The sequence below is a fragment of the Neolamprologus brichardi genome, chromosome 8, assembly GCF_056152115.1.
Source record: "Neolamprologus brichardi isolate AB-2024 chromosome 8, ASM5615211v1, whole genome shotgun sequence".
Taxonomy (NCBI): Eukaryota; Metazoa; Chordata; class Actinopteri; order Cichliformes; family Cichlidae; genus Neolamprologus; species Neolamprologus brichardi.
Window position 1 is genome coordinate 20,120,141 of NC_142111.1, and position 24,777 is coordinate 20,144,917.

The window sequence follows — 24,777 nt, forward strand, 5'->3', positions numbered from 1 at the left end:
TTTGATCCATTGGTTGCAGGGGGGAAAAGGGAAAAACAAATAATGTAAAAAAAAGAATACACCCCCACCCCTCCCAAAAATAAATTAATTAATAAATTACAACTTACCAAAAGTGGTAAAAGCCAGTGACTCAGTCTGTTTCGAGTACTGTGGTTAATCAACAGCTGCTAAATACATTGACAGGGAACATTTCCAGAGAGTAAAGGATATTCTAAAGATGCAACATCTGCAAGTTCATTGATCATTTTTTTAGCTTTAAATACTCTATTATATGACACATGCAATTAACCTAATGTGAACACAGATTTATATTCCGTGTACATATTTCTACATCATGAATTACCAGCGTAATCATTATTGTGAAACTTGAACTTTTTCAGCTGAAAAATCCTTTGTCAGGATCACATAATATCACTGTTCATCTGTGTGGCGTTTTGCTCATGAACCCATAAGTGCATAACAACAATCTCTGAAATTAGCTTTATTATTGATTGACCACCACTGTGGAAATGAGAACGATTGATTAAGCTTGACAAAGTGAATGTCTGCAATCAGGCTTACGGCATGCCACACTGTCATCAGCTTTCAGTTTGAATAAAATGTAATGATGCCAAACTTCTATTGCTATTCTGGAGTGGTTGCGTCCTCAAACCTGAGCTAATGGGATAAAGTGCTTTGAGTATGACACACGCACACACATGCATGCAAGATATTTGGATCCGTTTCAGTAGATCTGGCAACTCTCCTTGTCCTAGCCTTAAACCTACTCTTAAATCTACAACAAAGACTTAACCCTTAAACTTACTTGACGTTCTTAGTATTTAAAATGACTCTTAACAGTCATAAAAACTGCAAAAAGTACTTAAAAGGTATTATTCTGATTTGTATTTATTTTTTTGACTAGTGCAAACCTCTATCTGTAAAATATTTTGTCAGTCAAACAGTTTTTGAACTGCGAAATTCTGCGATGCTCATATGAGGAGTAAGCTTTCTTTTGTATACTCAAATTCACAAGTAGATCTATGAAATCATTTGGGAATTCTGTTCATTACCTGCAGTCATGTTTTGAATGCAATGTCGAGCCGTATGTACTTAAGGCTCTTTCTTAACTTCACTTGGGTATAGCATGTGGGAGAAGATGCTACTTTTGAAAGTGAGAAAAGAAAGACATTGCTCTCTGGAGATCACCGAGATTAGGGCTTTGATGTGTTATGCTCCCATTGTGCTTTGCATTCGTGAAGTTTCCCCTCACAAGGCAAAGATGCATCTTAACTGGAGCATGTATTTGTTTATGGATGAGGAGCCCAACATCATAGAGCAGTCTCTTATCCAATCAGAAAACTCCCTGACTTTCCTCGTCTGTCAAAAGTTCCTGTCATCTTAACATCGTGCAGCCTTTTCTCCCGCAGCACAGTTGCTATGGTTAGAACTGCTGTTTTGGTTCTACTGTCAGAGAGAATGACTGATAGATCTTACATTGTCTTAAACACAGTGTGATATCAGCACAAAGCATCTGTGTGCTGATATCACAAAAGCAACAAAATCTCTCATTTGAATGATTGTGACAAAACATTTTGTCACAATCCAAGGTGCCTTGACAAAAAAATTAAAATTAATCATTAATCAACATGCTTACAATAATAGGTCTCAAACTAGATTTGGCTCGACGACAAAGGAATCTGCACTTATCTCCTGTGAAACCTGTTTGTTGTAACCATCAACCAGTACAGCAAAATCTGCTGTACTGCTGTTCAAGAGCAGAGAGACAGGTTACTGTCCAATAAACATGACGTGAGTAGACTGAAAGCCACACCTGTGCTCTGTCAAAATTTAAAAGCGAGCAGAAGTGTTTGTGGGTGTGGATGTGTGTGAATCAGTAAATGTTCATTATTTGAGAATGCATGTAATATCCTGAATTACGCAAAGATGGTGGAGCAGTGGGCTTCCTTGGAGCCCTGTGTAGATCTGTGGTAGGTCATGACTTCACATAGGCTGTCATCCAAATAGCTGGCAGAATTTTTTAGACCAGGAGTGTCCGACTTCAGGCCTCAAGGGCCGGTGACCTGCAGGTTTTAGATGTGTCCTTGCTCCAACACAGCTGATTTAAATGGCTAAATTACCTCCACAACATATCGTGAAGTTCTCCAGAGGCCTGGTAATGAACTATTCATTTGATTCAGGTGTGTTGACCCAGGGTGAGGTCTAAAATCTGCAGGACGCTGGCCCTTGAAGCCTGGAGTTGGAAAGCCCTGCTTTAGACAAAGAGATTCACTACAAAAAGATGGAAGGGTGGTTGGGGTTATTTTCAGGCTGGGCATTATATTGCTCCCTATAAAGTGTATAGATGATAGTAGAGGTGTTCAAGCGTATATATCTTTCAGTTCAATAGCATACTAATAAATTCATTTAAAATGACTTGTAACATTGGATAGACAAGGGGTATCCTTGGCAGCAGATAAGAGTGCTAATGGATAAAATCATAAAAAGCATAAATAAAAGAAGACTGGTTCCAGATCTCAGAATTATTGACGCTCAAAATGCTCTTCAAGGCTCTATTTCATTAGTGTAAGAAGATAGCCATGTCACATACACACAGTTAATAATGGGATTTATCAGATTTATCTGGCCTTTGCAGGCAATATTGTGGGGATTTGATTTAGATTTTCTTTTTCTGTTGTTATATGTTGTTTACATACTTGTTGAAGAAGTCTAAGCACTATATCCTGGAGATATGAAAAGACAAAAACAATGTGACTGCTGCACATTGTTTGCAATGGAAAATGCACCGAGTTTATCTTGTAGGATTTAAAAAAGTTTTGTTTTTGTTTTTCATTGGAAGAGTTTTGAAGTTTATGTTCCTCATCAGGCGTGTGCAGTCTGTAAAGTACAGCTGCACTGCACAGTCACCAGACAGTTCCCAAGAGTTAGATTCTACACCATATGGATGTTATCGCTTCATTTTTGAATTTAGGTGTTACAGTCCCCGTTGCAAAACGGCTTTTCAAACATTTGTGAAAGAATTTTTTACAAATGTGACGAAAGAAGATTGGATGCAAGATGGTGGATGCAGCAGATGGTGGTGTAGCAGATCCTGCTTTTAAACGGTCTCGATTAAAACCAGAGGTATATAGCATGACTAACGGCAGGGTAATTGTGGAGGATGAACTACTTAACTTCCTCGTGGTAAAAACAAAACTTTAAGTCAGGATGAGGTTGTGTTGTTGGCCACGAACACATTGATCACAAAAAAGTTATGTTTAAGCTGTGTCCTGCTACCTAACAGCAGTGTGGACAGCATATGGACATCTGCAATATCACACTTTGCCTTAAAGTGCTGAATGAGTGTGGGGAGAATATCCCTGGATTTGTCTCTCATCATTTGGATGATCTGCTGCCTGTTGCATACTCCAGTTTGGATAGCTGTTGTTTATCACGGTGAATGGACTAGCTGTGTGCCAAGTTGGGTGCTTTAAAACATGTAGTCAAACTTCAGGTGGATGTTTGTGAACAACTTCGGCCTGGCGCTGTGGAAGTCAACCAATGTGTGACTGCTCTTCGGTGTCAGTCTGACGTGCTAGCTGGGGCTGCTACTCTGAATGCTCAGGGACTGGGGACCGCTTCTCACTTTCCTCTGGTGAATTATTTTGATGAGCTGCGGGGGAGTCAAAGTAAAGGCGATCTGGCCAGGACACAGGGATCCAAATGAGTGATAACTCAGTGTGTTGTCCAGAGATTTTGGTTTGTGGGCAATATCAGGCTCCGATGATAGCCTCTGGTCCTAACATAGAAACTACTATGACGAAGGATCAACAGCTCTTTACGTGTTCTCCAAAATGAAGTTGTAAAGAAGGGCCACACCTCGCTGAACGATGGAAAAGGTTGCTTCAGGTTCGGAAATGCATGTTGGCACCACTGGACGCAACAAGGGGCCTGGAACTGCATCTATGATTGGCACTGGAATTGTGAGTACTTTAAAAACTGTAAAGACTAAATTAGTAATTGTGAAAAATTTGTGTAAATTTGCCTCAGATGTAGATGCAAAAACACTTCATCAGTATCTTAAAGACTCAAGAGTCAGCAGAGATGCCAAATTGTCAATATATGGAGCAGGTTCAGCTCTTTGAACATCTCTGCTGAATATAATGACATTAGGGAAATGTATAACCCAGAACTCTGGCCTAAAGGGGCTCTGGTCTGATGAACCACGCAACATAGTGCATACAGTAGGGGGAATAATTGTGTCCCCTGGTGTTGACATATCACCAACCATACAGCAACCTCTTTGGATATTGTCTTACAACTGTGTTGGCCTACATTTGAGACAGAGTGCAGGGGATAAAGCTAGATGTACTGTTGTGGACAGTTTGCTTGCAGAATGTGACATTTTATGTTTGCTAGAGACATGATTACCTAAACAAGACTTGGGAAAACCTAACTAACCTTGAGCCAATTTTTTTGGTTGTGGGGACAGATTTAAACACAGCTAGTAAGAGACAGACTACAGGCTGTGCTCTGGGACAAAAAACTGATGCTGTGATAAAACTGGATGTACACTGGTGTATTGGCATACAGTATACATAGAATAACAATAGTTTTGTCATCCTTAATGTTTATACCCCCTTTGAAATTTGTGAAAATGAGGTGGAATATCTTAGTAGGCTTGCTCTTATTAACGCATTTGTTCAAGATAACAGTACAGTACAGTATATATGTTGTGGGTGATTTTAATGCTGATCTTTCAGATGGCAGTTCTAGGCCATTTGCTAACCACTTAATCTATTTTTGTGAAGATGCTTATCTTATTCTGTCAAGCGAAGTGCTACTGCCCAGAGAGCCACACATATATAAGTGAAGCTTGGCATACTACATCATGGCTGGATCATTGCATCAGTACAGCTGGGAATGCTACGTTAGAAAACATGACTATTAAGTATTGGATAGCTGTGTCAGACCATATAAATGTTGCTTTTACTATAAATGTGGAAGAATTGCCAGCAAAAATGGGAAAGAATCATGTCACTAATAATACTACCAGTGTAAAATTAGACTGGTCGGCCTTTATGAACATGACTTCTTGGCCTGTTATAATAATATTTAAACAACATTTATTATAGAGGCAAGGATGTGAAATGTAAGAATCTTGAGCTTAAACGTAAACTTTGTTCCATGTATGACGATATAGTGGCTGCTCTGCATGAAAGTGGTAAATCGTTTGATGTCCAACGTAAGCATAAAAGGAAACATAATATCAGGCCTGGTTGAAAAGAACATGTCACCATGTATCAGGATGAAGTGCGTGTAGCTTATAAACTTTGGGCCATGGCTGTAAGACCTAAGCAAGGCCCAGAGTTTGAACAGAAAAAGCTTGCAAATGCCTGATATAAGTTTGCTGTTTGTTTTATATCTAAAAATAAGTAAGTTATGAAGACAGATTCTATGGCCAGGAAAATGCTGAGTAATAATGTCACAGATTTTTAGAAAGAGGGAAAAGCTCTTAATAATTGCAAACTGCCTCTACCGAGGACGGTTGAAGGTGTATCTGGGGCAGATATTGCAGCATTATGGAAACAGCATTACAGTACATTGTTCAGCTGTATAAAAAGTTAACAATATGTGGATGATTCTGACATCAGTGATGAACCTATAAGTATATTGACACATGAGGTATATGAAGCCATTCATAAATTATTTGATAGTAAAGACTGATTTGAATCCCAATACTGCAGGACTTCTAAAATGCTAGTTTAAGGCTAGCTCCTCTTTTAGCTCTTTGTTTCCCTGGTTCTATGATCCATGGCATATTTTTCTATTCCCAGTTATTAAAAGCTTGGAAAGTGAGCTGTCTGGAAATTTATAGGCTGATTGCACTATCCAGAATTTTATCTAAGATCCTAAAACGGATCCTGCCTGATAGAGTGAGTGTGCATATCTCTTCTCTGGATAATCAGTTTGGCTTCAAGCGAAAGCATGGTGCTAACATGTATATATGCACTTAAAGAAAGGATTAACTTGAGTCAAAGATCCATCTGTCCTCATCTGTTTTATTGATGCTTCTAAAGCTTTTGATCGAGAAAACTACTGGAAACTTTTTGGTAAACTAAAATGACGATGAGTTCCTGGGTGTTACGACGCCAGGGATGTAGCTAAGAGTCTGTAACACTGGATGTCTGCTAGGTGAAACACTGATAAACCACCTTATGTGGGGGTTTATCAGTGGTTTTCAGCTCAGGTAATGTTGGTTTACAGCAGCTCAATATATGTACTTAATAGGTGTGCAAAATTATATAAAGTACAATGTTAGCAAAAGTGCTATTTTGATATATAGAACCAAGCACGATAAAAGACTAAACTAAACTGCCAGACAATGTTCTTAAAGTTTATAAAAAGGTGAAATACCTTTGTCATTTTATTACTGATCAAACGAATGATGATGATGCATGTTACATACAATGCAATGAGAATCTTGCATTGTATGTAACCTTCTTAAAATACCCAGAAGGGGGAATGCCAGTCAGATGTTTGTAAGTGCAGGTGTTTGCACTTTTAAAGCACTTTTGAGAAAGTTAATGTTCATTTTTATAATATAATCATTTCAGCACTCACAAATCGTACTGTCAGTTGTTCCCGTTGCCTAACCAGTCTACAAAAGCACTGATTGAAATGTTTATGTGGAAACTGATTTCTTTTAATTCTGCTCTCTTTAATATTATATTTGTATTCATTGACGATTATATTTATAATATGGTTTTATGTAGTGCTTTTGCGCTATAATCATGAGCTTAAGTCTTGTTTGATTGATTGAATGGGTCGCTCTCGAGAGCTGTCTTAATTCAAGTGTGCTACTGTAATAAGATTTTCATGGTCAAGCTCCTGTACAGTAGGTGGACTGGTACTTATGCTTCTCTACTTGCTTTGAATGCTGAAAACCCTTTCTTTACTACAAACCTTATTCATCCATTCATTCAAATGCGTTTTCTTTCTATGCCAAAGCACTTAACAACTTAACATTCACATACACTTAACATACACTGCAGTAGCGCAACTTGGGGTTTAGTGTCTTGCTTAAGGATACTTCAACATGCAGACTAGAATAGCTGGGGATTGACCTATTGAATGTTGGCCATCATGTCCACCCAGGTGGCCAGTACTTTTGCCCATATAGAATATTTGTGATACCTCATAACTAGGGATGGGTATCGAAAACCGGTTCTTGTTGAGAACCGGTTCCCACTGTTTCAATTCCTTGGAATTGTTTGCCATTTTTGCAAACGATTCCCTTATCGATTCCAGTCGCCCCGAATGACGTCGCCACGTTGCGGAGCGTCATTTACCTGGCAGGAAACATGTCGCCTAAGCGGCTCAAAGGCTCAAAAGTTTGGTTATACTTTATGAGAATGGATGACAACAGGGCAACTTGCAATACTTGCAAAGTAGATATTTCATTTAAGGGAGGAAACACTACGAATATGCAAAAGCATTTGCTCACAAAACACGCGATAACCTTAATTGAATGTCGTGTTTTAAATTCCGCTCCGGACTCGTGAATCTCAACCCAGCAGCAGCGGTAACGTTTGCACGTCCTCTCCCGTTAATGCGGCAGGTAAATAATCAACTAACAGTGCATATTATGTTAGCGCGATCTGCCTTATTACAAAACCTGTCATTACTGTGCATTTAGGTGACCATGATGAGAGAGACAGACAGAGTCTGGCTGGCTCAGATGCTGGCAGTTGTCGCTGCAGTCTACCGTTAGCGTCTCCTTTCAGGCCAGGATAGACGAATGTCACCGAGCAGTGACTAAGTTTGCGGTCAAAGGCTTGCACCCATTTACCACAGTAGATGCCTCCGATTTTTGGTAAGTGAACGTGTTTAATTGTAGGCAGGGACATTACTGGATATTCTTGTGTAATTGCTACAGAATAATTGATGTTATACTTTGTTATTGCTACAGAAGAATATTTATTTTATTATTTTACATTTACAATTTTTTTCCTTTTTTTCACCCCATTGAAGAGCCGTAGGCTGTGGATCTCTTAAGATCTCACTGTTGGGTTTGTAAGGCCATGTTACTCCTAAATTTCTATCTTGTTCAAAGAGAAGATATAAAACAAAGTTCTAAGCTAATCGACCTTAGTGTTCTCCTTTTTTAAAAAGAATTGATAAGAGAATCGATAAAGAATCGAATTGTTAAACAGAATTGAAAATGGAATCGGAATCGTGAAAATCTTATCAATACCCATCCCTACTCATAACTGTGGTGTTATTGTGTGTTAGGAGGGAATGGCTGCCATTGCTCTTAACAATTGGATACATTTTTAAATCGATTTTTAGAACGTGTCAATGTTAAAAAGAATAAGACATCATTGCCATAATTTCTTGTGCATAGTCATTTTGTATAGTGCATTAAATGTTTGTCATTCACATCTTGCAAACTTGGAGTACTTGGAGTAACTTGGAGTTTACTGATAACAAATGATAGTGACAATTTGATAGTGTATTCATAGAAGACAGGATTCGGCTGTTATGATTTGTTGAAAAATACTAAGGACTAGTATAGATTTCAGAGTTTACGGATTGAATGCACCAGGATGTCTTGCACCTTTTGCCGTAAAATACATTGTAGATTTCGGAATGAGTTATGAAGTATCACTGAATGAATCATGAAGCTTAGCTGTTTATAGAGATTATTGCCCAAACTTTGCAAAGCACTGTAGACACCCAATTGATCTCTGAATGTTTAAGTGGAGATCATGGTATAATGTAGATGATGTGACATGATGTGACTGCAGGGTAAAAGCTCTGAGTGAGCTTGGAGGAGGGTGATTGTGTGCAGTGGGGGAAGAACGAGTCATGGTGCAGGTGCGACTGCATCTGTTTAGGAGTATATCAGAGAGAGTGTGCAAGAGCTGTGTGCATATTTCCAAAAATAGAAAATCAGTGTGCCACAAATAAATGGATATGTGGGTAAAGCTGCAGACTCCCAAATTGTTGCATGTCATCACATGGTATTTTCTCTATGTTACCATCTATTATGTCCTTAGTTTAAACCAAAATCACTGCCCCACCCTTCTTCCCTCCACGAGAGCTAATGTAGTTATATGCCTTTGGTGCTTAAGTTCTAAACGTTGACTACAGTTTTGTTGTTGTTGTTGTTGTTGTTTTGGGTTTTTTTTTTTTTGTTTGTTTTTTTTTTTACAATTGTATTATGACATGGCAGCAATATTTACTGCAAACATATCTGTCGCTATTGTTAGTATTTTTGACCCAGACTGTTTTTGTGCCTCCTCAAAATCCATCCGAATTTGCAGAACAAACTTCATTGTCACAGTTTAAAAAAAAAAACAAAAAAACATCAACATAACACATGTTAATAACTAATTCCTGGATCTGTTGCCAGAGCCAGCCTTGCATTAAAAAGAAAAAAACTTGACTTGAAGGCTTGAGATTAGGAAACCTCTGTTCAAATATGCTCATAATAATAATCTTTCCATTACCATGGTATGATTCTACTGTAAAATTTGACTTTTTGGGGTCATAAAATGTCAAAATGAATCATGTGCAAGACCAGGTGTTTATTTGGATGCTTGGTGATTGAGGAACTATTCATAGTTGAGCCCACTCTCTATCTGTATCTTTAAAGAAACAGAAGCAGAGAGCAAACATGCTGCTCTAAAATGAATGATGATTTTACCTATTTTTAATTGCTGGTAAGTAAATAAATTAACAAATTAAAAATCAGTACTTGTTAGTCCTTGTTTTTATTGTACTGGGCCATCACAAATAAACCAGCGTGTACACTGGACCATTTTCATTTAGATACTTGCACAGGCTGTAATTAAAATAGTTGAAATATAACACAGAACCCTGATTTTTAAGGTTAATGTAACCATTTTAGGTGCTCTGTTGTTTCTTTATTAACTATATGAAATGTAACAAGTTTTTGCTGACTGGTTTGAGACCTTGGACCAGTGGTCTCTAACACTATTATATTCTTTTTTCTTTGTTCCACTAAACAATTAAACACATAACGGTGTACAAAAGTCTAACATTAAGACTGCTAGTGTATAAAAATATTGCTTATTTTAAGAGGAGTTTGGCAACATTTAATCAGTTTTGTAGCTACGGACAACACTTCTGCAAACAGGCCACAGTGAATAAAGTTGGTTACCTTGCTAAGAAGTTGGAAGTGTGCCCCTGCAGTAAGGTTAAAAGTATGGAAATCACTGTGCTGCTCTGTCTTGTTCTATTATTTTTCCTGCAATATTTTTTTGCGGAAATTACTGTTGTCTTATTTACCAGATGCATTTATTAATTAATGACAGCAGGAAATGTTAAAGCCACTGATGAATGCTTTGCATTTCTTATTTTTCTTTGGGAAACAGTGTTGTGGTAGTTAGCACAGTTGTCTCACAGCAAGAAGGTCAAGGATTTGACTCAACCATGTTCTGCCTGTGCCTGAGTGGGTTCCCTCTATACTCCAGCTTCTGCCCAAAGATACTACTGATGCTGACCCTACCTGTACCCCTGAATTTGATAAGAGGAAGACAGACTGAAAACTATGTAAGATAGTTGATAACCAAAAAAAGCTTTCCACTGTCTGCTATATAACTACTTAACTATAGCCCTATAAATTAGGGTGTGTAGTCTACTTTAGTCATGGTGTTGTTAGGTTGTTGCAGGTGCCCAACTCCAGAGTTTCAAAAAACTCCCCGACATGATGATTCCCACAGCTGTCTTTCACTGTAAATTGAAAACACTCTCAAATCATGAGCTCTGCTGTTTGCCTGCCAGCCTCAGGTACTGATATCTCTAAACTGCTGTCATCAGACTGGACTGTTTTCCATTCTCAACCTTGGAAAGCTGGTAGGTGATAGCCTATGCCAAACATTTGGCCCATTCTCCCATGCTGAGAAGTGGTGTAGATATCACTAATATGCAATGATCTTTAAAAGTACTTTTTAATTGACTGACTTTTATATTCGTTAGTTAGTAAATTATTCTGTGACTATATACTATAAGTGTTATAGACTTTCTTTCTAGCTCTCAGTAGAGTAAGTTTGATACATTGATCATTTAGAAGTTGCCACTTCTGGCTCTCTGATTGTGCTTTAAATACAACAGATCAATTTTCTGCAAATTTTGCGATACACTGCTCCTCATAAATATTCAGTCTAGCCTCCATGTGATCCGAGAAGATCAAATCAACCTGTCTTCTCAGCACACGATTTAATGAAAGGATCTGAGTTAAGAAAATCTCATCTTTCGTACAATGGTCAGTACCACAAACCTAGAATGAATCTAGAAGATGTAAATGTCTTCTTCATACATTTCATCATTTCTGTTTTTAAATGTTTCCCTCAATTTTAATGTGTACTGTATAACGATTGATCAAAAAGTTCTGAGAACAGGTTTAGGAATTTTGAAATCCTTTCCTGACTTAAATGTGGGACATTTTCAGTGTGATCATTTATATAACCTGACAGTAGACCTCCTTGTTAACAGTTTTAGACTGGGAAACCAGTATTTGCGTATTTGCTCTGAATATCCTACTAACCTTAGCCAATTTTTAACCTAATCATGACTTCAAAGAATTAAAGTCTGCATAAAAGTCCAAACAGTAGTATGATATATGGAGACACAGATACAGTACCTAAAGGTAAACCAACTGAATTGCATCCTTCAGAAATGCATCAACAGTTTAGGAAAAGGATAAATCATTTGTTTCTATTTGCATACTATACAGATTGAGCCTTTTGGTTTGGCTCTGACAGCAGATCCTCGATGACACACTGCTGATATCCTATTCTGGAACAGTGTGAGAGCCCATTACTCAAATTGGAGTCACAGACAAAGACCTCGCTGCCCCTGGTCCAGATGTCAAAGGCTTTTATGAAAATCCCTAATGTGATTCAACCTGATCCAACCAACAAAGACCTCTTGTTTTTTGCACAAACACAATAAGAGTCTGTTTGATTGCTGCTGCTGAGTCCCTCATTACTGATAGACAAACAGCAGAGAAAAACAGCTGACTGCAGTGCGATTAGAACAAAATGCCTTGTGATAACCATCACAAAATCTTGCCATGTAACCAGCGTAGTTGCCAACATGTTTCAGTGAAGTGTAGCTGCTTTCTTTCATATTCACTTTGTTATTTGAATGGTGATCCCAATCATCATTCTATTGTCTTTGTTGGCTGTTCTCTTATTCTGGCTTAAAGCTTAAACTGTTTTTCAGTGCGAGCTGGCATAATGGCAACTCATTAAATAGGGACCTGAGAAGCTCGGTTCTCTGGTTACACATATCAATTTCCTCTAACTGTAGTAGCCAGTTTCTCTTAGTGGCTGTAGGTGGACTTATACAGAACACGTATTGCTTATCCTCCAAACACTAGCAAGTGATCTAATCTAACCATATGTAGTTACTCTTGGGTAGGGCAATTGAAAAGTGTTTGCCTTTTGTCTTGCCTTCAGTCGCCGGTGATATCTCCCATTTGTCTCGCAGAAAACAACTTTCCAGCAGTGACTGAGACGAAGACAAACATGTGGGCAGCACTCAGCACAGGACCAGCTGTGGGCCTAAATGGCTGCCATTTATCATTGTAAACTGATTTAAGGAATTGAATGCATATGCTGACGTGGCTGATCTGCTGATTAGCTCAGTAATACCCAATAACACTAGGGCCCCTTTACTAAATTGTTTTTTTTAATGGTAGACATGCAATTTGGGAGTTTTGATTGACATTGAACATTGAAATTGTTATTATGTCTATTATAAAATCTAAAAAAGTTAGAAGTTACAAAGAAAAGTGTCTGTCTGCGGATAACAAATGTTAGCTGCTAAGTACAGCAGAAAGCATCTTCTTCATTCCTGTTTTTTTGTTTTATAGTCATTTTGCCTTGTTGCATTGTTCTGCTCTATAATAATCTTGGCTCTGAGGAAGTGGCTTTTTACAAGCTGTTTTAAGGTTTCGGTTGGTTTCGAGGCCTCTCCCCAAAGGCCTTTCAAGGGGGTGAAGGCTCAACCCTGCTATTTAATCTCCATATATAGTCAGGCAGCTAGACCACAAAGTCAGGGCAGACTGCCTGTCTGGCGCTGGACTGGGTGTGGCCTCTCTGTTAGCATAAAGTGGCCAGAGAGAGGATGGAGAAAGCTTCAGGCTGCCGCACAACTCTGGCTGCTTTCTCTCTCCACAGGTCTTTCACTGCTTAGAACACATGTCCTACACTCTGCATGTATTAAAATTTGCCCTGTTGAAAATCGCGTGTCATTCCATCAAACCCACTTGTGCTTATACTTCACAGCCAGAATATTTACACAGCGGTTGCTGTGCATAGTCATTCATTCGCAAGTCATTCATTCTGTTTTTGGATTTCCTGGTTGAAGGTATTTAAATGAAGGGATTTACTGTAAGCAGCACGGTGTCAAAGAGAAGTGAGCTCCTTTTTACTGGAAGCAGATCAGGAATGACAGTTGCATTTATTAGGCTGTGTTGAAAGGAGTGGGAGAGAGGGCAGAGCACATGCCTGGAGACACGCAGGTCTTTGGGGCAGATGAAATGTTTCTGTACATTTACTATATGCCCATGCATGTATGCAAACCTTCCCTTCATTTTTCAGCAATGACTTGGTTATATAAAATCCTAAACAAGCAAAACAATACAGAAACACACTCTCGTATGCACACATTTATAGTTGTACCAGCTGCGTGCGTGAGGGGATCAGGCGCAGGCAAAAAAGGCAAAAGAGAGAGAAGGCTGGAGGGCACACATAAAGGCGACAGGGCAAAGAAAAAACAGACAAAAAAGAAGCCAGTGAGATTGATGCAAAGACAGAATTAAGTAGGCCTTCTCTCAGCATGCTGAGCCTAGAAATTGGTTGGCGTGCAAACTTCAGGTTCCATCTTTTTTGCCTCACCCCTCTTTGGAGGGCCTCGCCAATGAAGACTGCAGGAAGACGGGCATACACACAGCACCCGGCAGCAAAGACAACTTTTCTACTCTAGTCAGAATTAGTCTGTCAACTTTCCCAATGCTACCTCAGATAAAAATCCTGTATAAGTTGACTTGTAAATGCCATCCCGTTCCAAAACGGGATTAAAGAATATGCCAAGCATTTTGTGAAGGGAGAGAAAAGAATTGGCAGAGAGCAGTAGACATGTCAGGTGTGTGTGTGAAGGAGTGATCGGCAGAGATAGAGACTATGTCTGCAGGAGGTTAGTATTGGCTGAAATTGGCTCAGTTATTTTCCCCTCACACTCTTGACATCTAGAGGTGCGCGTGAGAGGCATTATGAATTCATAGGCTCCGGGGAACCAAATGAGCTGCCTTCGCCTGGAATTTACACGAGACAGAAATCACTTATTCTCAATGTATTATTTTTCGGTAGCACTTCCACGATAGGTTACAATTTTCCTCTATGCCTCTTCCCTCTCTTCACTTCCCTTCTCCCCATAATCTTCTCCACTGGGCACAATTTCCGTGGCAACTTGGTCACACATTTGATTTAGTATTCTGTTTCCTCAATTTATTCAAAATCCAGTTTTTCTGTGCTGTCCTCTTCCTAAGTAGGTCACCTATCTAACAGTATGACAAGCAAGCTGTTATCTTCCCCATTTAAATACCAATGCCTGTACTGTAATAGAGGGCACTTAAATGAGGATGTGTCCAGCAAGGGTGAACCAGACACATGAGAAGCAGTTTGAACACTAGACCTCTGGGGACACGGCTGGCCCACATCAACATCAGGCCTCATGTGGCATCCGGTGACAACTGGGTATTGAGACAGAATGGATGGACTGGGGGAGTTATGGTGCCCTGAGAGACTTACCTCTATCCATGTCTGGCATGTTTTCAGGGGCATCTTGGAGCCCAGAACAGGCTGTGCGTGTTTCTGTTGCAACAGCTGGGGCTTTACCGTGACTCCTTTGTGTCTGATCTTCAAACTCCCCCCATGCAATTTCATGATCACTGCCACAAATGCCTTCTTATTTTACAAACAGTGCATGCCTTCTTTTATAAGCTGAAAATTCAAGATCCAAATTCCTCATTAGAAGCATATATGTCATTCCAATACATCCACAACCCGTAGTCCGCATAAACCCAAACATCCATTCCTCCATTCAGTTTATTCTTCCGTTGTATCCATGCTTTAAATTCCCTACATTCCTTCAGCCCCTCACACTTCAGTCATTTGATACCCTTGAAGAGGGTTTTCCCTCAGGCCCAAGGCCAAGCTGCTCTCCCTAAGGACCAAAAGTCTCACTACCATCACATGACCCGAAGAGCTACACTGCTGGGCCTGTGACCTCTCGTGTTCCAGAGGTTAGACTCTCGGACGCAGATGATTCCTTTTGGTACATTTGTGTTTTCTCTTCAAACAGAACACATCCTTCAGACTGCTTCTTGTTTGGCTATATTTTTTTTTCCTTTTTCATCAAATTTACTCAGGTGTTCCTTCAGTTTGATCATTGACTGCCTCTAATACTCTCAAAATCTTACCTTAACAGGCCACTAGCTTCCTGAGGAAATGACAAAGCTGAAGCCCAACTTGGAGTGCTTTTTTTTTTTAGGTTTTAGAGTAAAAAATGGTTTAAGGAGATATGGTTTTGAAATGTAAATGCCACCTTGCTACTTTAAGTTCTGTGAAACTTAAAACAGTGCTCAAGAAGTCTTCGCTGTGGTGAGTGTCACAGTCAGTTTGTTAACCCTTTAAGACCTACCATAGAACCAAGTCCGCCAGAGCTTATATTATATTTTTACATGCTGTAGTCCCATTTTTGGGAGCATTTCAAGTTACTATACATCAATACAACCATTATAGCCCAAATTTTAATAATATGTCTGCATTAAGTGCATAGTAATTACATAAATTGCAAAAATGTGCAATAAACCAGAAAAAAATTTAAAATCGTTTTTGTTTTTCTAACATATATTTCTAGTTAGAGAATTTTAAGAGGCTTATCCCTCAAAACTGTAAATATAAAAAAGTTGCACAAAATAGTTTCCCACTATAAAATAAACTATTTCCAGCAGTGCAGTTTGACTTCTAAGCATCCCAGATACGACACAGAAAGTCATAAAGTCAAACCTAAGTTTTAAAAACACCATATAGTCTTACAAGGCCAAGTTGGTAAAAAACTACATTCCCGCGAATATGACGTCACTTCCGGTTTTGGGCACGTAATGGCGGACATGCAATCGTTCGCGCTGACGTCTATTCCAGCTTAGGAAGTGTTACAAACAGCTGATCGGATCGGCAAAGCCTGTTTCTGGAATATTATGTTTTTGTTGCTGCAAGTGCTTTTTATACAATTTTTGCAAAGCTATATGTGGAAGGAAACCGTGACCTAGGGCAAGCTGATGGCATAAGATGTAAGTACAACTCCTCCGGTTTTATATGCAAGAAAAATTATTGCGCTAGCTTAAGTGGTTGCAGTTTAACCACTTTAATTTAAATTTAAAAATAGTTAAGCAAAATGGAGCGTGCCGCCGACCAGCTTAAAAGGGTTAAACCATTAAATTTCATTGTCACTGGAACAAAAATCCTACTGAATTTTGGTGATGGCAGAATAAAATATAGCTGACCAAATTAAGTAACATAAGATTTTTTTTTAGCTTGATTAGACTTTCTTCTATTGCTTGAAGTAGCTACAATATTTTGACAGCAGTGTCAATCGCAGTCACTGCAGCAGATGTGCAAACACAACATGTCTTACTGATAAAATATGAATTCCCCCATATACACTGTGTGATTAATCAAAACACCAGAAAGCAGTTTCTAATTACTTCTAAGTACTTATGAAACTTTATGTCCATAAATAAGCATATTTATTTATACACAGTTTGATTTAATTATTCAGTGTTTATAGTTGATTGTTAATGTGTTTGTTTTGCCTCCGCTGTACTTGCAGTAATTATATTTCTCATCAACATTTCAATGGGGCTCTTTTTTTTTTTTTACTTTTCTCAGGTTACAGGCCTTTCATAATTGATGTGCTTAAGCCTGGATGATGAATCTATTAATATCCTCGTGTAAATTACTCTTGTGTCGAGCAAGCCACATATATTTATCACCCTGACGCTTTTCTAATGAGGGAAGTTAAATTAAAACATATTATCAGACAAAAATTGGGACAACATAGTTTTTATGTGAGCTGTCGCTTGCTGTCATCCCTCTGCCTGGGCTGTGTAAACAGGCAAAGTTTAAAAAAAGGCAAGAGACAAAGAAATACAGAGAGAAAAAAATTTGTTTAATCATTTAAAGACTCAGAAAGGAATGAGATGAAATATCTGGGACAAATGAAAAATCAATCAAAAAAGCTGTCGGAGGGGCCGTTTGAATGTTTCTGCAGTCGTTTAAGGGCTTCGTTATCCACTTCAAAGAGAAGACTCTCATCCACTGAGAAGGGTTGGAAACACATTGTGATCCATTTGGTTAATTTCTACTTGATGTAAATCTTGTAGGAACATCTTTTGGTTCCAAATACAACCACAAAACCATTGGAGATATTGTGATGAGTGCGAACGAGTTTTATTGTTTTTATACAAAATATCATGCATGAAAGATTGCAAACACGCTTTTAACAAATTGCCAGAGTGTTTGCAGCTTGTGCTACATTTACTGATGTGTTAAAAAAAAGGGAATTTCTGAAAGCAGTTTGCATTTTATCCACAGCTTCTTTTCTTTTTGATCCGTTTCTCACAACCAGTACATCAGTTCGTACATGTGGCCAGCTCTCAGTAGCTTAACCTAGACCTTTTATCTGAGATTTCTTTCTTGCCTTTCATTGCATGTAGCAGAGTACAGTTGGATAGGAACGTTGATGCTGTGGCCCTAACCCAATCAATTACCAGGTCATGTTAGAAGATTTATGTAGTTGTTTAACCTCCAACTAGAACCTTTGCGTTGAGCGATTGCAAAACGACCTGCCATTTGGTACATGTCCTTTTTATATACAGATCCAACTCTCTAATATGCTCCCTCAAGATATTGATACAGCCCTGCCATAGACTTACTAGACACATAAGGCCATGTAAATTAGTGTACTTTGTTGATAACAGCGTACAATATGGGTTCCATTTAATTTATATGGTTGTCGACGCAGTATAACACATATTGTGCAGCACAGATGGGGCAGCAGAGTTGTTGCTGTGCATCACACACTACATTGGTGCAGACATATTGTTGGTGGTCAGAGGAGAGAGAGAGAGGGAGATTTACTTTCAACTATAGAGACAGTAATGGTAAACCAGCCAAAGAGTCCCAAATCACTTTTAACACAGACAGATGTGTCTATAGTTATTAGACTATAGACATCTCTTTTGTGCATAACTGTGCAGAATATATAATCTAAAGTTATGACATTTGCTTGGTTCCTTCTTTAGAACATCTTTGTGTATGATGTTTGCAGATGACATTGTCATGTGTAGTTAGATGATGGAACAGGAAAAAGACAGCCTAGTCATGTGGAGGTATGCACTGGAGAGCAGAGGAATGAAAGTCGGCAGAAGCAAGACAGAATACATGTGCATGAATGAGAGGTGAAGATGAAAGGAGCCAAGGTAGTGAAGGTGGATGAGATTAAATACCTTGGGTCAACCATCCAAAGCAATGAACAGTGCAAAAAAAGGTGAAGCAGAAAGTGCAGACTAGGTCGAGTGTGTGGAGATTAGTGTCAGAGGTGATTTGTGACACAAGGATGGCAGCAAAAGTGAAGGGAAAGGTTTACAAGACTGCAGTGAGGCCTGCTATGATGTGTGGCTTGGAGATGGTGGGTTTGACAAAATGATAGAAGGCTGAGCCGGAGGTGGCAGAGCTGAAGATGGGAACATTTTCATTGGGAGTGACCAGGATGGACAGGATTAAAATTGAGTATATTAGAAGGCCAGTTCAGTTGAGCAGTTTAGTGACAAAATTAGACAGTCAAGTTTAAGATGGTTTGGACAAGAGGAGGATGAGGAGGGATAGTGGATATTTGGACCGGTGATGAAGGTTGAGCCGCCAGGGAAGACGAAAAGGGAAGATTCATGGATGTAGTGAAGCCATACGTGAGGAGGTTTGGTGTGAGAAGAGGACGGTAGTAATAGAAATAAATAGAGGCAGGTGATTCACTGCGTGAACGCTAAAGAGCCCAAGCAGAAAAAGAATAATAAAAAGAAGACTGTACCAGCATGATAGTAAAATGGTAAATGGTCTGTATTTGTATAGCGCTTTACTTGGTTCTAAGGACCCCAAAGCGCTTTACACTATACACAATCATCCACCCATTCACACACTGGTGATGGCAAGCTACGTTGTAGCCACAGCCGGCCTGGGGCGCACTGACAGAGGCGAGGCTGCCGGACACTGGCGCCACCGGGCCCTCTGACCACCACCAGTAGGCAACGGGTGAAGTGTCTTGCCCAAGGACACAACGACCGAGACTGTCGGAGCCGGGGCTCGAACTGGCAACCTTCCGATTACAAGATGAACGCCCAACTCTTGAGTCACGATCGCCCACGTCGTAGTTTGATAACCTAATAGTTACAGCTTTTATCTTAAAATCATGATGATTTTTTTAGTCCGCATTGCTTAGTGGTAATTGGGAAGATCAGTAACAGAAAGACCAAAAGTACCAGTATGATATTATCATACATTCCAGAAACACAAATCCAATTTACCTGCTACAGATGGACCTTGACATAATGGTTATGTTGGTTTAGTTTTTGATGATAGTTTTAGTATTTTTATTAAATTTGTCAGTTATTACATTTTTTAATGCTTTGAACATTAAAAAAGCTTTCAAATTGCTCATACTGTGACTTTGGTCACTTATTTGTCAGGGTCACTGTGAAAGAGAATGTAGTTTTAATCGGTAAGTGTGCAACTGGAGACACAGTAATTACTCACCCAGGATGAATTAGGAGAACTCTAGCACGTTAATCACCATAGACAACTTCAAGTGGCGGTCCGGTCTTTCGTATGGCATCACTTTGACTTTTAAGTTATGCACAATGTGATAAATGTGTTGATATGCTAAAAACCTGTATGGTTGATTATGGCCAAGAGAAGCGAGGCAAAACAGAGGGGGACTGTTAAAAATGACATAGAAATCAGTGGGTTTTTACTAGTATGATATTGAGACTGTTGATAGTTTTGGCATTCTTGGTAGATCTAAAAGTCTCCCCAGGTACAATAGCTGTTACAGCTGACATAACATTAGACAGTTATGTAATGCAACTTTGCCCTTACTGTGACCATATGAAGCAGAGAAAATAAGTTTTGGAAACATTAATAAGCAAATTTTATGCAAACACAACCACTGATTATCAAAAAAGTCTACTTGTTACATACAAAAAATCAAGCAGATATATGGGTGACAGTGCTAGGAACTTTAAACTAGAAGTCACTCATTTAATTGTGGAACTACTGAAAGGAGTATAAGGAAAGAGACACCGGTGAAGGATGAAAGAGATAGACAAAGTGAGGACGCATCCAAAGAAAAGAATAGCCACTGCAGATCTAAAAGTAGGCCATGGTAGGAGTAAAGGATGGTCAGGGAAGCAGTAAAAGAATTGCTGAAGGCCATGTAGTGGAAACAAGAGCAACAGATATGTTTTAAATTAGCATGGCCTGAGGAATGCAGCCCATAAAAAAGGGCAGAGATGGTGACCCGCGGCCTTGCAACCTGATCCCCTGAGGCACAAGCATCACTTTTGTGGTACAGTGCTTTCTCAGTACCCCCACTCCCGCAACCTCATCACAGTGAGCTTGCTGGCTTACTGCAGACCACTCCAATCATACCAGAATAGTGAGTGGCTGGAATGTGTCTGCCCTTGCTCCCAGAAATGCTCGGTAAAAGCTAGCTCAGCTCCCCAGTGCTCTGCTCTGTGCTCTGTTCACCCTTCATTAGCCTTTGCCTGGCATTCAACTAATGATCACCTTATTCATTTTCCGTTACCTCAAGTGTGGTCACTCTGCTCTTTTGTCTCTTTTCCGCTCGCTGAGACTGGATGACCATGACATTCAAACTGTGTAGCATACACGCGACATCTCTCTCTTTCACCCCTTGAAACCTTCTGACCTTTTTAACAGAACAGAGAGATTTTCTCATCTTCTATCGCACCTTTTTCTTCTTTTCTGTATGAGCCAATCTTATTCTTCTCCACACGTCTCATTTTCTGTTAATCCACCACGTCTTTCTTCTTCACTGTCACACACAGACAACATTCTTCATTAGTCACACTCATGCAGCTGCCCTCTGTCCTTGTAGTTTGCACCTGTTCTGTCCCCGGGGTCCTCTGTGTTCCACCATCATGATCTCATCTCCCTAAAGCACTGCGGTTACTTTGCGTGAGTCTGTCTCCCTGTCTGTTTGTTGGCTTTTGCTGTCTTGCTACGCATGATTTTTTTCCTTCTTCTCATGATTAATATTAACTGTGATGCAATTTAAATTGAAGATTTAATCATTTGAATTTTCTGTGTTGTTTTTGTTATCGAGCATTCAAAACATGCAGGAACAGCAACACTGAGGTGTTTTAGATTAGATTTGCTGACACACACACACACACACACACACACATTTCTGTGCCTCAGTCAGCTGGCAGAATGTGTGTGGTGTTGCACACTATTAGCATAATGGTCATTTACATAGGGCAGAACTGTTCCAGGTAATTCAATATATATGTAAAACTCTGTTGGTTAGTGTGGCAGGGGGCCTGTGATGGTTCAGCTGACCCATGCTGCCTGAAGCACCTGTTTTGCCATAATTATAGCCTCTAATCAGACCTAGTCCAGAAACCAAAAGTCAAGACAGCAGTGCCAATGCATTGATAACATGTAATTTTCTGCAATTTTCCTCCTTCCCGATACCTTGGGTTAACTTAGGACACCGGCAAACATCCAGCGCTTTCGCTAATAACCGCCTATGCTGTTATCTGTTTTTCTTTGCAGATCTATTAATGGATTTGGTAAAATCTAGAATTGCATCGGTGAGCTTGGGATTACTTCTTGACCCATGTAACAAGCTATCTAAAGGGAAGACACTGTGCATGACCATAGTGCAGCGGCCAGTTGTCGGTTCGTTGCGACACAAACGCAGATATACTGATGCACTCTGCTGAACATGTACACCAGTGTCTTTTCTTTACTTATTGTTTTCCAATCACAGTATCATCTATCAACATTGCGGCGAGTGCTGATCCTTCGCCGTCACCGTAATGTCATCGTCATAATAAGCCTCTATTCATCCATGAATGACAGTCAACTCAATTTGAATTGACTGACTCATTCTGATTTGCCAAATTTACTTCCAACAAACAGAAGCAACCAGGCCTTTTAGAGAGCAGTTCTTTTTACTCCCTTTATTCCATTTACAGTCCATTGTTTTATTTTCAGCTTTTCATTTTTTTTCTTCTTCGTATTTGCCATTGTCTCCTTCCTTTTTCTCTTCCTCTTGATGAATAATTCATGGAGTCATTCATAATTTAGGGGAAGCAGCCAGAGATTTACACAGCTCTTTGTGTCACTGAGTTTTGTTTGGTGGCATATTCAATAATTGTTTAATATATCAAATTGACTGGGAGTTAGGAGCTCGGGCCTGTGTGCAGCAGAGCCCGATTTGTCTGATTATGGCAAGGGTGAGTGCCAAATACTTTCCTAAAACAGCATGATCCGCATGGCTGCTGGGAGAACTTCCTACTTCCTAACAATTTCCGAATTTCCCTATTGGCTAAAATCCTTCTCGGAATACTTTGTGGCAAGCGGTCCACAGTTATGAAGTTCAGGGACAGTGTACGCTGATTGACTGTGTCTGGGATTCATACTATTCCTGCTTCAGCTAAGCCCTGCTGTGTGATCTTTGCTACAAATGTGTATCAGGATGCTGTATTTTTTATCATTGCATCAGATGCATTCATAACAGTGAAGCCGGATTCAAATCTCAGATACACTGGTAATAAAAATTCACATCTCACAGATGAACATTTGTTGATTCATTCCTATTCTATGAACTGCACACTTTCAATCAAGTTTACTCATCTTTATGGAAGCCCAGGTAAGCAGTGGTTATAATGTAACATACATTTTGTTTCACAAACAAAGCAAAGTAAAATTGGCAACACCTGTTCCTATTTTGTAACCTCATAATGTGAATGGCAAACAGTAATCAAAGGAGAGAGATGGTGTTCATGTATAGCATCTGCTTGGCTGTGTTTGTGTGAGACAATGAGGAGTATTTTTAGTTCAGCAGTTTCCAGTGAATCATTCCACAGAACAGAATATTACATGGGTCAACACATAATCCCCATTAAGCCCAGCTGGCAATTTGGGTTCTAGCATATTATTATCTGTATAAATATAGAAGAGTCATCAGCATACTTTATAATTGAATATTCCACCATAGGGTAAGAAGGAGAAGGGGAGCGAACCAAGCAAGAACTCCTGTCAAAGCCACTAAATGCCAGCTGTCAGGAACTGTATTTCTGTCAATTTAACAATTAATATATCACATTTATACTTCACTGAAGTCTTAGAATATGATGCATAATAACTGTATTTTGTCTGGATCTGTGTAGTAGTTGTCACTCATATAAACAAAGGTGTACTAGTTAAAGTGCTTATACAGCTGCATAAATAAATAATAAATAACTAATAGCTGCATTTTCAGAAAACATACAGCAGTGCAATAAAAGTTTGTCCTCCACCAGCTTATACCTAACATCCAAGCATTCGTTCTTGTACCCCTTGAGTATGCGTTTATGACTAAAGGGGATGTCTTTGCCAGGTTCTATTTAATGAACTCCTTCTTTCAACTATTTCCCTTGATGCATAAAGCAACTGATCTACTGTGCTTCTGTGTGTTGTTTCTCTTTTGTACATAAGAGTTTATTTTGATCATTCACTAAGGAATTGTAAAAACGATCACTTTAGGCTGTTTTTTAAAAAAAAAAAGTTAAACTAGATTATGATATATTTGTCACACCTTTCAGATGGTCTGGTGTATAATCTAAATAGTATATAGTGTATTAGCTTATAATAGTATATAGCAAAACAGTATAGTACTAGTACAGTTTATTGAATCCAGATTCTGTAAACCCTGAGCCTGAAGCTGTGGTTTCATTCTCGAAAGTTGGTGAAGACATGAATGCTCTCACAAACACAAAAACAAACAACAACCAACAGGTTTTCATGTCTTCGCAGGGAACTAGTGTTCCCTTTTGTCGATTTAAACTAGAATAGCCCTTCTATTCCTACGATTAAATATTGCATTTGAAACCACCACGAAAAGAACTTTGTACCAGAGTTCTGTGGTAACCCTGGATAACCCATGGGGTCAGAGCCAACCCCATTGGTTTACTAGGGAAACCATGGGGTCAAATTTGACCCCATGGGTTCTCCAGGGTTAAAGTATGTCAAGCCCATTCTCAGAACAAAGACCGGAGTTCATATCTTCTGCAGCAAGCATTGGCTTGACCCAAAAGTTCTGACCAAGAGGCCTAGTTTCTAAGAACAACTACTCCTATTAATTGTTTTGATGAAGTGGTATCAAAGCTGATTTCAATAATAAATGTCATAACTGCATCTTATTAAAAAATAAGTTCAGGTCAAAGCGTTGTTTGATCAGCCAACTTTTATGCAGAAACTGACTATTGAATGAAACACCAAGTATTCTTATTTTGACAGCCTGGGATGAGTTAATTATGACTTTTCTCTCATTCATTATTCATCTTTTATAAATGATATAAATATGAATAATGTGATATATCAATTCTGCTAGTGATAATAGTAGTAGTTCTTAATT

At 39.2% G+C, this 24,777-nt stretch overlaps 1 protein-coding gene and 1 pseudogene across 2 annotated transcripts in view; both read left to right on the top strand.

The window, feature by feature from the left end:
- sdk2b (sidekick cell adhesion molecule 2b) overlaps positions 1–24,777 on the top strand; it is a 277,570-nt gene that overhangs the window by 30,730 nt on the left and 222,063 nt on the right. The gene's annotated exons all lie outside the window — the stretch shown is intronic.
- LOC148101785 (uncharacterized) lies at positions 3,058–4,198 on the top strand (annotated as a pseudogene).